At 35.4% G+C, this 15,000-nt stretch overlaps 1 protein-coding gene across 3 annotated transcripts in view; it reads left to right on the top strand.

Moving 5' to 3' along the window:
• si:cabz01090165.1 overlaps positions 1 to 15,000 on the top strand; it is a 326,808-nt gene that overhangs the window by 33,384 nt on the left and 278,424 nt on the right. For 2 of the 3 annotated variants that reach the window (XM_073928778.1, XM_073928780.1), the window contains exon 1: positions 2,045 to 2,520. The exons of the other annotated variant lie outside the window; for it this stretch is intronic. The gene's annotated coding sequence lies outside the window, so the exon portion shown is untranslated. Of the gene's footprint in view, positions 1 to 2,044; positions 2,521 to 15,000 lie in introns of those variants that run through there. 3 annotated transcript variants of the gene reach the window in all.

The raw sequence follows: 15,000 nt of genomic DNA, 5'->3' as shown, positions 1-15,000 counted from the left end.
GATTACATTTTTAAACATTTATTTAAGCTTTATTAAAACATTTTGTACAATCTAGCTTGTAATTTTTTCCTATAGTGACCCTCACTGCTGAAATTAATCAACAAGTAATTGAAGTAAAATTGCAGCAGAATAATAAAGGATAATAAACAGTATTTTTAGCAATCAGCAGTTTATTGTTCACTCATAAGCATTTAAACTGATCTCTCTCCCTCTCTCAATTCACTTCAGTAATTGCTTTATTGGCATGACAAACATATTGCCAAAGCATTTGTAAAGTTTACATTAAAAACAACATACATATATATTAAAAAAGCATAGTAAAGTCTGTAAATAGTAGCAGTAGTAGTTAAAAAATAAATATATTTCATTCATTTATTTTCTTTTCGGCTTTATTAATCAGTGGAATGAACAACCGATTATTCCAGCATATATTTTACACAGCGCATGCCATTCCAGCTGCAACTCATCACTGGGAAACACCCATACACATTCTTTCACACACATACACTATGGACTATTTAGCCTACCCAATTCCCCTATAGCGCATGTGTTTGGACTGTGGGGGAAACTGGAGCACCCGGAGGAAACCCACACAAACACGGGGAGAACATGCAAACTCCACACAGAAACACCAACTGACCCAGCTGAGGCTCAAACTAGTGACCTTCTTGCTGTGAGGCAATCGTGCTACCCACTATGTCACAGTGTTGCCCAGCATATGTAACCATAATAATAATAATAATAATAATAATAACAACAACATTAATAATAACAATAATAATAATAATACCAATAATAATACATTCATTCATTTGTTTATTTTCTTTTCGGCTTGGTCAGTTTATTCATCAGCATTATCCACAGTGGAATGAACTGCCAACTATTCCAGCATATGTTTTACACAGCAGATGCTCTTCCAGCTGCAAACCGACACTGGGAAACATCCATACAGTCTTGCATTCAAACACACACTCAATTTGACACAGGCGGGGCTCGAACCAGCGACCACCACTATGTCTATATAATAATAATAATGATAATAATAATTAAATAAAAATACACATTAAAAATAATAATAAATCAGAATAAACTTTATTTTTGTTTGGGTGTTTGTATCTCATTCTTGCTCTCCCTTTCTCTCTTTCTCACGCGCACTTGACGTCTCACGTCTTTGCAATGCTGAAGAAGCATCTGAGGAACATGTGAATTAGTTTAACATATGAAGATAGCATCTTTCTCTCTCTCAATTTAAATTTTCAATTTGTTTTATTATTGTATTATTATTATTATTATTATTAATATTATTATTATTATTATTATTGCTGTAATTATTATTATTATTTTATTATTTTATTATTAGTATTATTTTTGTTTATTATTATTATTATTATTATCACTATTATTGTTATTATTATTATTATTATTATTATTGTTATTATTATTAATATTATTGCTGTTGTTTTTATTATTATAATTATTATACATTTATTCTTTAATTTTTTCGGTTTACTCCCTTTATTCATCAGGGGTCGCCACAGCGGAATGAACCGCCAACTATTCCTACATATGTTTTATGCAACGAATGCCACAGAAATGCCATCTGACCCAGCCGGGGCTCGAACCAGCGACCTTCTTGCTGTGAAGCGATCTTGCTACCCACTGCGCCATCTTGATGCCTATATTATAATAATAATAATAATAATAATTATAATAATAATTAAATAAATACAAATTAAAATAATAATAAATTAGAATAAACTCTCTCTCTCTCTCTCTCTCTCTCTCTTTACCTCTCTCTCTCTGTGTATGTATCTCTCTCGCTCTTTCTCTCACGCGCACTTGACGTCTCACGTCTTTGCAATGCTGAAGAAGCATGTGAAGAACATGTGAATTACTTTAACATGTCAAGATAGCATCACTCTCTCTCTCTCTCTCTCTCTCTCTCTCTCTCTCTCTCTCTCTCTCTCTCTCTCTCTCTCTCTGCGAGGCGTGTCTGCAGCGTGGGCTGTTGGGGACCGTGATTCTCCTCTCACCACTCCCATTTACCGGCGGCTAAACTGCAGAAACGCGTCCGATCACCGAAAATACGCATCTCGGAAACATACGCGTCTCTTCTTTTTCTTTTTTTTTTTTTGTTATTCTGCATGGGATTAAATCGTCGCAAGGAGGTTGCCTGTGACTTGGGATACTGTTTTGGATGTATCGGGACTTGCAATGATCGCACGGATTAGATTGTGACGCTAAAAAAAAAAATGGTGAGTTTGCGCGCAAGTGTTTTCGCGTTTGTTTCGCGCTGATCGAACGCTCCGCTGTGATGTGGATACTTGTCAAGGACATCGTGCGTGATAAATGAGGAGAAACGACGGCGATGCTGGAAAACACTCTGCTTTTGTGATATTTGGCGATGCTCCTCGGCTGTCAAGTCGTCAGAGAGTTCGTGCGCGCGCTTTGAGGACTATAGGATCCGTCGGACCCGCGAGAGGAGTAAAGTTGAGCTGAGGTTGGATCACAAAACGCAAGGTAGGATTTGCTCCGATGTGAAGCGCGCCCGGACTGTGTGTGTGCTAAATGGGGGGCATTGTTACTTAGATGCTTCTGACCTTTTCATGATGAGAGATCTGTTTTTAGTGAAGGATGCATGAAGATGAGGGGCTTGCGTAGCGTTGATGTGATGCATGATAATCGCTGCTTTACAATGCATCGCTATTCAAGCGAGTGTGAGTGGTTTCAGGACCGCGGACAGCGCGTGTTTAATGCCATCTGCATGTGAATTGGTGCTTTTGTGCAATTGGAATGTGCTGGGTTATCAAATGCACAGCTATTGGTGTACTGTCATACTGTACTTTCCTGCTTTTGAACACCTTTGGCACTCAGAGAGAAAGCGTAATGGTTGTGAAGGTCATTTTTGACAGAAATCTAACATCCTGAAGAAAGCTGTGACCCTGAACTAGCTGTGCTTTGCTGTGTTGCCATGTGACAGACAGACAGCGGTGCTGCGCATCCCAATACTGCGATTCCTCTCCGCCAAAAATAGCCATGGCAGGAGGAGAATCACCAGCGCTGACTGCCTTTATTAGATATGAATCACGATCAGATGTCTAAAAATGCACTGATTGGGCTTCACCGGCTGACTCGTGTCTCTGTGTCCGGTAATTGGTTTGTGCCGCACCTACAGTAAGTTAGCAAATGTCTGATGCCCTGTGGAAATGCACGCAATTATACTGGCCTTTGAGTGTGTTGGAGCGCTGGAATAACTTCAGCCTTCATCTCTGCCAGGCAACTCAAATTAAACACACGGCTGTGCTTGAGGAATATGTTGCGATTGAGTATTGTTAAGCGCTTCAAATCAATAGATGCTTCTCTTTTTTGTATATGTGTGACCCTGGATTAGAGTAAAACCAGTCTTTAAAATAGTATGATAATAAAAAATCGAGATGTACAGCTTTGGTTGATGCATGTGAGGTGTTTGGTTTGGATTGCACAATATTTGGCAGAGATACGAATATTGGAAGAATATTAGGAAAATCCAAATCTATTGGGACAATCGCTGTAATGTTGTGCATATTAAGTACTTAGTAATGCATTTTACTAATCAAAATGTATTTTTGATTTATTTATTGGAAATTTCCAACATGTCTTCATGAAACATGACCTTTACTTAATGTTCTAATGGTTTTGGCATTAATGCACACATTCACAGCAATGCATTTTTGGATATTATTACAAAGATATTCATGTAACCTAAGACTTTTATTATCACAACTTTCACTTTAAATGTATTATGTGCATAATAAATTATAGTAGTAACTTTAAATAAAGCATTGATTATTTTCATACATTAAAAAACTAAAAATCCTAAAAACAAACGCATACATACATGCATACAGTGTGTGTGGGTAGATAGATAGATAGATAGATAGATAGATAGATAGATAGATAGATAGATAGATAGATAGATAGATAGATAGATAGATAGATAGATAGATAGATAGATAGATGATAGATAGATAGATAGATAGATAGATAGATAGATAGATAGATGGATGGATGGATGGATGGATGGATGGATGGATGGATGGATGGATACATACATACATACATACATACATACATACATACATACAGTTGAAGTCAAAATTATTCACCCCCTTCAATTTTTTCCCTTCTTTTTTAAATATTTTCCAAATGATGTTTAACAGATTCAGGAAATTTTCACAGTATGTCTGATAATGTTTTTTCTTCTGGATAAAGTCGTATTAGTTTTATTTCGGCTAGAATAAAAGCAGTTTTTAATTTTTTTAACACCATTTTAGGGAAAAATTATTATTAGCCCCTTTAAGCAAAATTTTTGTTCAATAGTTTACAGAACAAACAATCGCTATACAATAACTTACCTTATTACCCTAACCTGCCTAGTTCACCAATGTAACCTAGTGAAGCCTTTAAATGTCACTTTAAGCTGCATAGAAGTGTCTTGAAGATTATCTAATCTAATATTATTTACTGTCATCATGGCAAAGACAAAATAAATCAGTTATTAGAGATGAGTTATTAAAACTATTATTGACTTCAACTATATATATATATATATATATATATATATATATATATATATATATATATATATATATATATATATATATATATATATATATATATATATATATATATACATACATACATACATACATACATACATACATACATACATACATACATACATATATATATATATATACAGTTGAAGTCGGTTACACTTGGTTATACCTGTTTGTCAGCATTTTCCCCATCATTTAATAAAAATCAATATACATATATTTGTACAGCTTATATACAGCCCTACATTGATGCATGTGAGGTGTTTGGTTGGAATTGCACAATATTAAGGTATGAATATGAATATTGGAGGATCTGTAATCTGAATGTATTGAGAAATCACTTTAAAGTTGTTCAAATCAAGTACTTCATAATGCATTTTACTAATCAAACATGTTTATTTAAAGAAGGAAATTTGCCAAATGTCTTAATATTTTCATATTCTAATGGTTTTGGCATAGATGCATACATAATTCAACACAATATATTTTGGCTATTTCTACAAACATATCCATGAAATATAGAACTTTTAACATAATAACAAGTTTTGAGTTAATGTGTGCATAAATAATAAATAAATAATAATAAATAATAGTAGATGAGCTTTTAATAGCGCATTAAATATTTTCATACATCCAAAAAGTTAAAATCTCGCGAACGAATGCATTGCATGCCATATATACATACATACACACATACATTACATGCATATATACAGTACATAGATGCATTCATAATGATACACACCAATTGAAATGTCTTTCAGTATAACAGCAATATCTCAGATGGGATACTGGGCCAAAGCAAAAGTTACAATGGGCCAACTCTGGCCTGCAGGCCTAGGGCTGCACAGTTAATAGAATAAAGATTGTGATCTCGATTCGACCCCAAACACGATCCTAATTCAGCTTTTCTATAATTCACCCAAATCAATTTTTTTAAGGTCAAGAGAGAAGCGTAAAGGCGCACGCAGAAGTCTACACATCATTTTAAGTACTTTGCTGAGCAACATGGACACGTCTGAATGGCGTTGAAAGTGTCACAGACTGTATTTATAAGGTATAATTCACCCCGAAAGAGTAATGTAAACGCATGCCCGCCATGTCTGCTTTAGTGAACAGTACCTCCATAGGCTGTGAATAACAGGTAATAGAGTTGTAAAAAAACGTTCCTGTTGTTGCAAAGAGGGATCGTTTGAGAGAGAAGTTTTTCTGCGTCCGAAACCGCATACTTCCATATTATGTAGTACGCTAAAATCAGTATGCGAGCCCAGTAGTATGTCCGAATTCATAGAATTCGAAAATCAGTATGCGAGAAGTACCCGGATGACTTACTACTTCCGGCGAGATTCTGGAGTGCGCATCCCATGCACGCTGCGCTATCCCATAATGCCCCGCGAGCAAATTCATGAATGGGAGTGAAGCGACGCAACTGACGCAGGTAGTTCACGTGAACATGACAAAATGGCGGATGTAGTACGTCCGAATTTCATTTACTTTTCACGTTCATACTGTAGAGAACGTACATTTCTAACAACGAGTAGTGCGTTTAAATTCTAATGCAGTACCTACTGAGTAGTAGGCGGTTTCGGACGCAGCCTATGATTTGCATGTGTGTTTTTTTTCAGGCAGCCATGACATGAGCGCATTCGGCAGTGAAGTAAAACCATATGAATGATCATATCGCGTTTAGAGTTATGATAATGACAAGCATTTAACATGTTTTTTTCAGTCAGATCGAACACAAAGTGTTGTGCATGAAAATAAATGTTTAACAGTGTCAGTATAGTAGAGCTGCACGATTAATCGTTTAAAGATCGCAATCTCGATTCGACCCGCTAGACGATCTTAATCCAGCATTTCTACGATTCTGCATATCATATTTTCAAGTTCAGGAGAGAAGAAAAGGCGGCTGCTCGAGTCTGTTTATTGTTTCACATACTATGCTCAGTGACATTGACACCTCCAAATGATGTTGAATGAGTCACATACTGTATTTATAAGGTGTAATTCACCTAAAATAGAAATATCATATAATGATGTTTTCGTGGCCGGGAAATCACACGTGACGTGAGCTGCTGACCGTGAGCTGTTATCACAGAGAAGGCGGGCACGCGCACTCTGCTTAATAGAGGTGCGCGCGTCTACTTTAGTGAACAGAACCTGCTTATGCTGTGGGTAACAGGTAATAAAGTTGTAAATAATATTTAGTTTGTGGCACAGGGTGATCGTTTGGGAGCCGCGCGCGAAGTATGAACAGCACTTAGCAGTCAAAATGAAACTGAAAGTGTGCACTTCATTTAAATGATCATATCACATTTAAGAGTTATGATTACGACAAGCATGTGATATGTGTTTTCTTTCATAGCGAACCCAAAAGAAATGTTTACAATGTCAGTATAACTACTCTAGCCTATATATTGTTGAATATAATCTGATAATGGCAAATGTCTGATTTTAGCAGTGAATAAATGTGTCTAATATGAACGATTGCAAGCATATATCTCAAACATAATAATTCTACATCATAATTATTATAAGTATAGAATTATTTATAGAAACACATAGTTTTGTTATCGATGTTGTGCCATATGTTTGTTTTTACCTTTATTTTACATCTACAGAATGGTGGGAAAATCGTGATCTTGATTTTAAGCAAAAAAATGGTGATTCTCATTTAGCCAGAATCCTGCCGCCCTTTGAGGGCCCTACATTGGGCATCTCTGTATTGGACTATAGACAGACCTTTGCCTACATCTCCATTCATCTCCATTAAAGCGGAGACTCTTAATACGTTTAGGAAGAGTTTGTGCAGAGATGTCGGTGTTTTGATCAGATTTTCCAGCTTTACTCAGATTCCAGATGACGGCTTTGCTTCTGGCAGCCTGGTTAAATTTGGAGCTCTGCAAATGTCATCGATGAATGGATGCTTTCTGCACATTTCCATTGGCGCTGTTGACATGTTTGGAGAGTATGAGCTCTCAGTGTGTGCGTTTGTGTGTGTGTGTGTGTGTGTAGTCCGTCAGTTTCTTCAGTCTGACATGGCCACTCTGTCAGCTCTCTGGGAATTAGAGGGTGGGAGTTTATTACTGTGAATCTGGCAACCCTGAGGCGAAGAGATGCCTGTGTGTGCAGAACCTGTTTACTGCAGCCAGTGTGTGTGTGTGTGTGTGTGTGTGTGTGTGTTTGTGTCCTGTGCGTGCGTATGTGTGTGTGCATGTGTTTTTACAGTATGTGTACTTTTGTGTGTGCTTGTGTGTGTCTGTGTTTGGTTGTTTTTGTGTGTGCGCATGTGTGTTTGCGCATATGTGTGTGTATGTTTGCGCATCTATGTGCACATGTGTGTGTGTGTGTGTGTGTGTATGTTTTTGTGTGTTTGAGTATGTATATGTATGTTTGTGTGTACGTGTGTGTGTGTGTGTGCATGTATATTAGCATGCAGGTGTGTGTTTGTTTGTTTGTGTGTGTGTGTCTGTGTGTGTTGGTTGATTGTTTGCATTTGTGTGTGCATGTGTTTGTGTTTTTGTGTGTGTGTGTGTATCTTTGTATTGTATGTGTGTGTCCATACGTGTGCATACGCGTATTTTGTGTATGTGTGTGTGTGTGCATGTATTTGTGTGTGTGTGTCTGAGCGCATGTGTGTGCACATGAGTATGTTCACACGTGATTGTGTGGATGTGTGTGTGCATGTGTGTTTTTTTGTGTGTACACATGAGTGTGTGTGCATGTTTGTGTGTGTGTGTGTGTGGGGAGGGGCGGGGGTGTTTGTTTGTGTGCATCTTCTTTAGTATGTGTGTGTGCGTGTGCATGCCTGTGTGTTTGTGTGTGCATTTGTGTGCGTGAGTGTATGTGTGTCTGCGCGCATGTGTGTGCACATGAGTATGTTTGTGTGTGCGTGTATGTGTTTGTGACTGTGTTTGTGTGTACACATGCCTTTGTTTGTGTGTGAATGCGCACGTTTGTGTGTGTGGGGGTATATGTGCATCTTTGTATTGTGTGTATGCGCGTGTGTGTGTGTGTGTGTGTGTGTGTGTGTGTGTGTGTGTGTGTGTTTGCACGTATGTGTGTGTTCACATGTGTTTGTGTGTGTGTGATATCAGGACACAAACTGCTATGATAATATAAGTGTGATAGGTTTTACAAGGACAAGGTGACTTATGAGGACATTGCTGATGTCCCCATTTATTTCCAAATAGCTTAAACTGTAAATCTGAATATTTGTCCTAAATGTAAAACTGCAGACACGTCACTGTGAGGGGTGTGTTTAGGATGCAGTGTGTACAGTATAATGACAACAGAAACCAGTGGAATGTCTAAACAAGTCACTAAAACAAATGTGTGTGTGTGTGTGTGAATATCTATACCAAAATGTCCCCACAAGTATAGCAATACCAGTAAATGTTGACCTTCTGGGGACAGTGTTAAATCAGACAGATTGAGGTATTTTGAGAGTGTGAAAGTGCAGGTTGTTTGCAGTGATGGCTGGATCAGGCGCAGAGGAGAGAGTTTACCGTCTGTACAGTAGAAACATCATCACTGCTGTGGGGAGACCACAAAGACAAGGCACGTTTATTTATTTAATATCTTCATCTTTATTTTTATATAAAGATAGCTGCACAAGTGTGTGTGTGTGTGTGTGTGTGCGTGCGCTGTGGGTTTGTTCTGCAGATGTGGGTCAATGACGGTGTGCGGATAAAACACAATGATGCAACTGTGTTGTTAAAAAGAAACTGAACCAAATATGTGTCCTTGCTATGGATCTGATTTCTGCAGTAAATGCACTTCATCACAACATAACGGATAAACAAACATGAGGAATAAGAACAGACAGAGATAAAATAAACACAACAACTCAAACTTTACACATGCTAATTTAAGCAAATGCTCAGACTGTAAATATCGCAAATATTTGGGATACACATACAGTGTGTGTGTTTCCCAGAGATGGGTTGCGGCTGGAAGGGCATCCTTGCTGGATAAGTTGGCGGTTCATTCCGCTGTGGCGACCCCGGATTGATAAAGGGACTAAGCCGACAAGAAAATGAATGAATGAATACAGTGTGTGTTACATGAATAATGGCAGTAAAATATGCATACCTGTGAGTAATTAACACTGCACATCATCCCTTATCAAATGTGTTAATTAGTATTAGTACGTAGAAACATGAACCCCCTGAAGTGTATATATATATATATATATATGCACACTCACCGGCCACTTTATTAGGTACACCTGTCCAACTGCTCGTTAACGCAAATGTCTAATCAGCCAATCACATGGCAGCACCTCAATGCATTTAGGCATGTAGTCATGGTCAAGACCATCTGCTGCAGTTCAAACTGAGCATCAGACTGGAGAAGAAAGGGGATTTAAGAGACTTTGACCATGGCATGGTTGTTGGTATAGGAGTATTTCAGAAACTGCTGATCTACTGGGATTTTCACGCACAACCATCTCTAGGGTTTACAGAGAATGCTCTGACAAAGAGGAAATATCCAGTGAGCGGCAGTTCTGTGGGCACAAATGCCTTGTTGATGAGGCCAGAGGTCAGAGGAGAATGGCCAGACTGGTTCAGCTGATAGAAAGGCAACAGTAAGTCAAATAAGCACTCGTTACAACCGAGCTCTGCAGAAGAGCATCTCTGAACACACAACACGTCCAACCTTGAGGCGGATGGGCTACAGCAGCAGAAGAGCACACCGGGTGCCGCTCCTGTCAGCTAAGAACAGGAAACTGAGGCTACAATTCACACAGACTCACCAAAACTGGACAATAGAAGATTGGAGAAACGTTGCTGCTCTGATGAGTCTCCATTTCTGCTGACACATTCGGATGCTCGGCTCAGAATTTGACATCAACAACATGAAAGCATGGATCCATCCTGCCTTGTATCAGCGGTTCAGGCTGGTGGTGGTGGTGTAATGGTGTGGGGGAGATTTTCTTTGGGTCCATTAGTACCAATTGAGCATCAACACCACAGCCTACCTGAGTATTGCTGCTGACCATGTCCATCCCTTTATGAGCACAGTGTCTCCATCTTCTGATGGCTACTTCCAGCAGGATAACGCAGCATGTCATGAAGCTCAATCATCTCAGACTGGTTTCTTGAACATGACGATGAGTTCACTGTACTCAAATGGCCTCCACAGTCACCAGAGCTCAATCCAATAGAGCAGCTTTGGGATGTGGTGGAACGGGAGATTGGCATCATGGATGTGCAGCCGACAAATCTGCAGCAACTGTGTGATGCTATCATGACAATATGGAGCAAAATCTCTGAGGAATGTTTCCAGTAGCTTGTTGAATCTACGCCATGAAGGATTAAGGCAGATCTGAAGGCAAAATGGGGTCCAACCTGGTACTAGTAAAGTGTACCTAATAAAGTGGCCGGTGAGTGTATTGGCATTATTTAAACAGAAATATGATTTGTAAAAATCTGAATTTGTAGAAAAATATTGAAAGAACTATTATTTTCAGACTTTTAACCTCACAATTCAGAGTTTATATATCGCAATGCAGTTTCATGTGTGGAATTAAAGAATTTAAATAGCGTATTTATTTATTTATTTATTTATTTATTTTTTACTGTGTTTTATATTAATAATTAATCTAGCAGTGAAGTGTTGCGATATTAAACAAAATCATAAAATGTGTTGTTGATCTGTGTGGAGTGAATGAACTGACACACATCTGAATGAGATAACATACAGTCATGTGAGATTAGCAGAGAAAACGCCTCAGATCATGTCTGAACGCGATGCACACACGTCTGCACTTCAGGAAGAACAGAGAGACGCTAATGCTGAGAGTGAGCTATAAAGCCAAGCGGAGAGGAAGACTGTGGTGAGTGAAGAGCGAGCGCAGTGCTGTATGAGGGAAAATCAAAACTAAGAGTCAGCATGTGGGCGCCGGTGTTGGGAGGCTCACTTTTTTTTGTGAATAATAATAACAAAGTGAAGTTTTTCTCATAATCTGTCTCCTCATTCTGAATGAAAATCTTGCTGTTGTCTGTATTACACTGTACATAATGACATGAGGGCTTGATTTTTACGTTAAATCAAATTGACCTTATGAGTCACTTTAACTTAAATTTCATTTAACTGACTTAAAACAGCTTGTGTGGCTTACAAACTTCAGTTAACTTGATGTTATGTTATAATACATTTACATATACACAGTTGAAGTCAGAATTATTAGCCCCTCCTGTTTATTTTTTCCTTAATTTCTGTCTAAGGGACAGAAGGTTTTTCAACACTTTTCTAATCATAAGTGTTAATAACTCATCTCTAATAACTGATTTATTTTCTCTTTGTCATGATGACTAAATAATATTAGACTAGATATTCTTCAAGACACTTCTGTACAGCTTAAAGTGACATTTAAAGGCTTAAATAGGGTAATTAGGCAAGTTATTGTATAACGGTGGTTTGACTATCGAAAAATATTGCTTAAAGGGGCTAATAATATTGAACTTAAAATAGTTCTTAAATTAAAAACTGCTTTTATTCCAGCCAAAATAAAACAAATAAGAAAAAGAAAAATATTATCAGACACACGGTGAACATTTCCTTGCTCTGTAAAACATCATTTGAAAAACATTTTAAAAAGAAGAAAATAAATCAAAGGGGGGCTAATAATTCTGAATTTAACTGTATATATAATAATTATTTGCCCCCCTTTGAATTATTTTTTCTTTTTTGGATTTACATTTTGGGAATCAGATTTGTTTGTGTATGTATTTTTCCAACGGAATAAAAAAAGAAATTATTATTATTATTATTATTATTATTATTATTATTATTATTATTATTATTGTTATTTCATTATATAAATATGATAGCTTTTTACATTAAAATATAATTTGCGAAATAAAAAAATAATAGAAATTTGTTTTCATAAAATTTCATGCAGCTTAAATCTCACAAATTTAGATGAATCTAATTAATTAATTAATTAATTTTTATTGTTTATTTATTAATTTATTTATTTTGAAGAAATTTAGATTTACATCTTGGGATTCAGATTTGTTTGTGTATGTATTTTTCCAATTGAATTAAAAATATAAATAAACAGAAAAAAATATATACACAGAAAATTATTATTATTATTATTATTATTATTATTATTATTATTATTTATTATTATTATTATTATTATTATTATTATTATTATTATTATTATTATTATTATTATTATTATTATTATGTATTTATTATTATTATTATTATTATTATTATTATTATTATTATTATTATTATTATTATTATCAATAATACTGTTATTATTTATATTATTATTTTGATATAGTTAATAATAATAATAATAATAATAATAATAATAATACTTATAATAATACTTATAATAATAATAATACTTATAATAATAATACTTATAATAATAATAATACTTATAATAATAATATTATTATTATTATTAGTATTAGTATTATTTTGATACTGTTATTGTTATTAATGTTTGTTGTTGTTGTTTTGCTGGTTGAGTTTTGGTATGTTCTTTACGTCTGATTCACACGGGGCTTCAGCATCAAGGCTTGATGGAGGCGTGTCTAAAGTGGGCTAGCGCAATTGTCATAGCAGCATCAGCCAATGAAATTAGTCCACAAATAGCAGCTGTCTCAGCTGGGGTATTTGTATAAAGCGATCTGATTGGCTGACACTTCTGTTGGTGCTTAAAAAGTCGGAACTTCTGCAGCGAACAACAGATTTAACTAACAGATCCATAATTCAGTTCATTACACCAGATGTCACCCATTCAAAGTGAATGAGAAGCGTTGACACTGAAACACCTTGTGAATGAGACAATGTGAAAAGCTTTAAATAAAGTGTTAAAAAAGAAACATTAAAGGTAGTTCATCATAACTTTTACTCGGACATTTGCTAGTTTTTAAGCAAGCTGTGCGTCTGCAGTGTGATGGCAGTCTGAGCTGTTCACAGATCAGCATTAAACATGCATGTGAGCTTTGAGAAGCAGCGTTTGAGTTTCAGTCAGACAAAATCAAACACACTGTTTTAATGCTGCACTTCTGCTGTAGCACTGAAGAAATACAGTACCACTCGTTATCTGAGGGAGCGTGTGTGTGTATCTGTGTTTATGTGCGTGTGTGTGTGTGTGTGTGTGTGTGTGTGTGTGTGCAAGCTGTGGGTGAAACATTCTATGGCAGAAGGAATGCTGGACGTGTGTGTGTGTGTGTGTGTGTGTGTGTGTGTGTGTGTGTGTGTGTGTGTGTGTGTGTGTGTGTGTGTGTGTGTGTGTGTGAGATTGTCTGCTCAGCGAAACACCACCCAATTATCTCAATCAGTGTTGTGTGAACGTGCTCTGGTTCTAGTGTTGGCAACCAGTTAAAAATAGACCCAAACTTGTATTAGTTGTGTGTGTGTGTGTGTTTGTTTGTGTGTGTGTGTGTGTGTGTGTGTGTGTGTGTAGTTTGAGCTGTAAAGGAGAGGAAAACAATGAGGAAAAACACTCCTGTGAACTTTACAGAAACAAACATCATATGGAACTATCTGTATAATTTAGATAATCAGCGAATAACAATAATTATAATATTAAGAATTAATTATTAATTTTTGAATTATTTAAATTATTTAAATTATTTTTATATTAATTAATAAATATAAATATAATCTATATCATATAAATAAATACAAATAAATAAACTAAATAGAATAAACGAATAAAATAATATTATTGAAAACAATTATTATTATTTTTATCTTATTTTACATTTTTATACATATATTTTAATTCATATACACAATTATTATTATTATTATTATTATTATTATTATTATTATTATTATTATTATTAATATCATTATTATTATTATTGCTATTATTAGTGCCCCACATAATAATAATAATAATAATAATAATAATAATAATATTAATTTTAATACATGCATACATACAAACATAAATATAAATATATAAACAAAAAATACATAAATAATATTAATAATAATAACCTAAAATAGTTAACTATAATAATAAATATTATTATTATTATTATTATTATTATTATTATTATTATTATTATTATTATTATTATTATTATTATTATTATTTTATTGCATTTTTCTTAGAATTGTTATTATTTTATTTTATTTTATTTTATTTATTTTTTATTCCATTACAGTAAAACACTATTATTTGTTTATTTGTTCATTTTTTATTTCTATATTTGTGTATCTGTACGACTATAATTCTGCTATATGTGTGCGGTGCAGGTCTGAAGTGATTTCTGCATTTCTCGTGTTACTGTACGCGTTCCTCTCTGGATTACAGCGCTTTGCAGAGAGTTTATCATTCTCTCCGCCTCTGTCATCTCAATGCATAAAGCAAAGACATGCAAGAATTGCCCACGCTCTAACAAGATCTCCTCAT

Source organism: Danio rerio, chromosome 18 (genome assembly GCF_049306965.1).
Source record: "Danio rerio strain Tuebingen ecotype United States chromosome 18, GRCz12tu, whole genome shotgun sequence".
NCBI lineage: Eukaryota > Metazoa > Chordata > Actinopteri > Cypriniformes > Danionidae > Danio > Danio rerio.
This window is presented reverse-complemented; position numbering and strand designations above follow the sequence as displayed.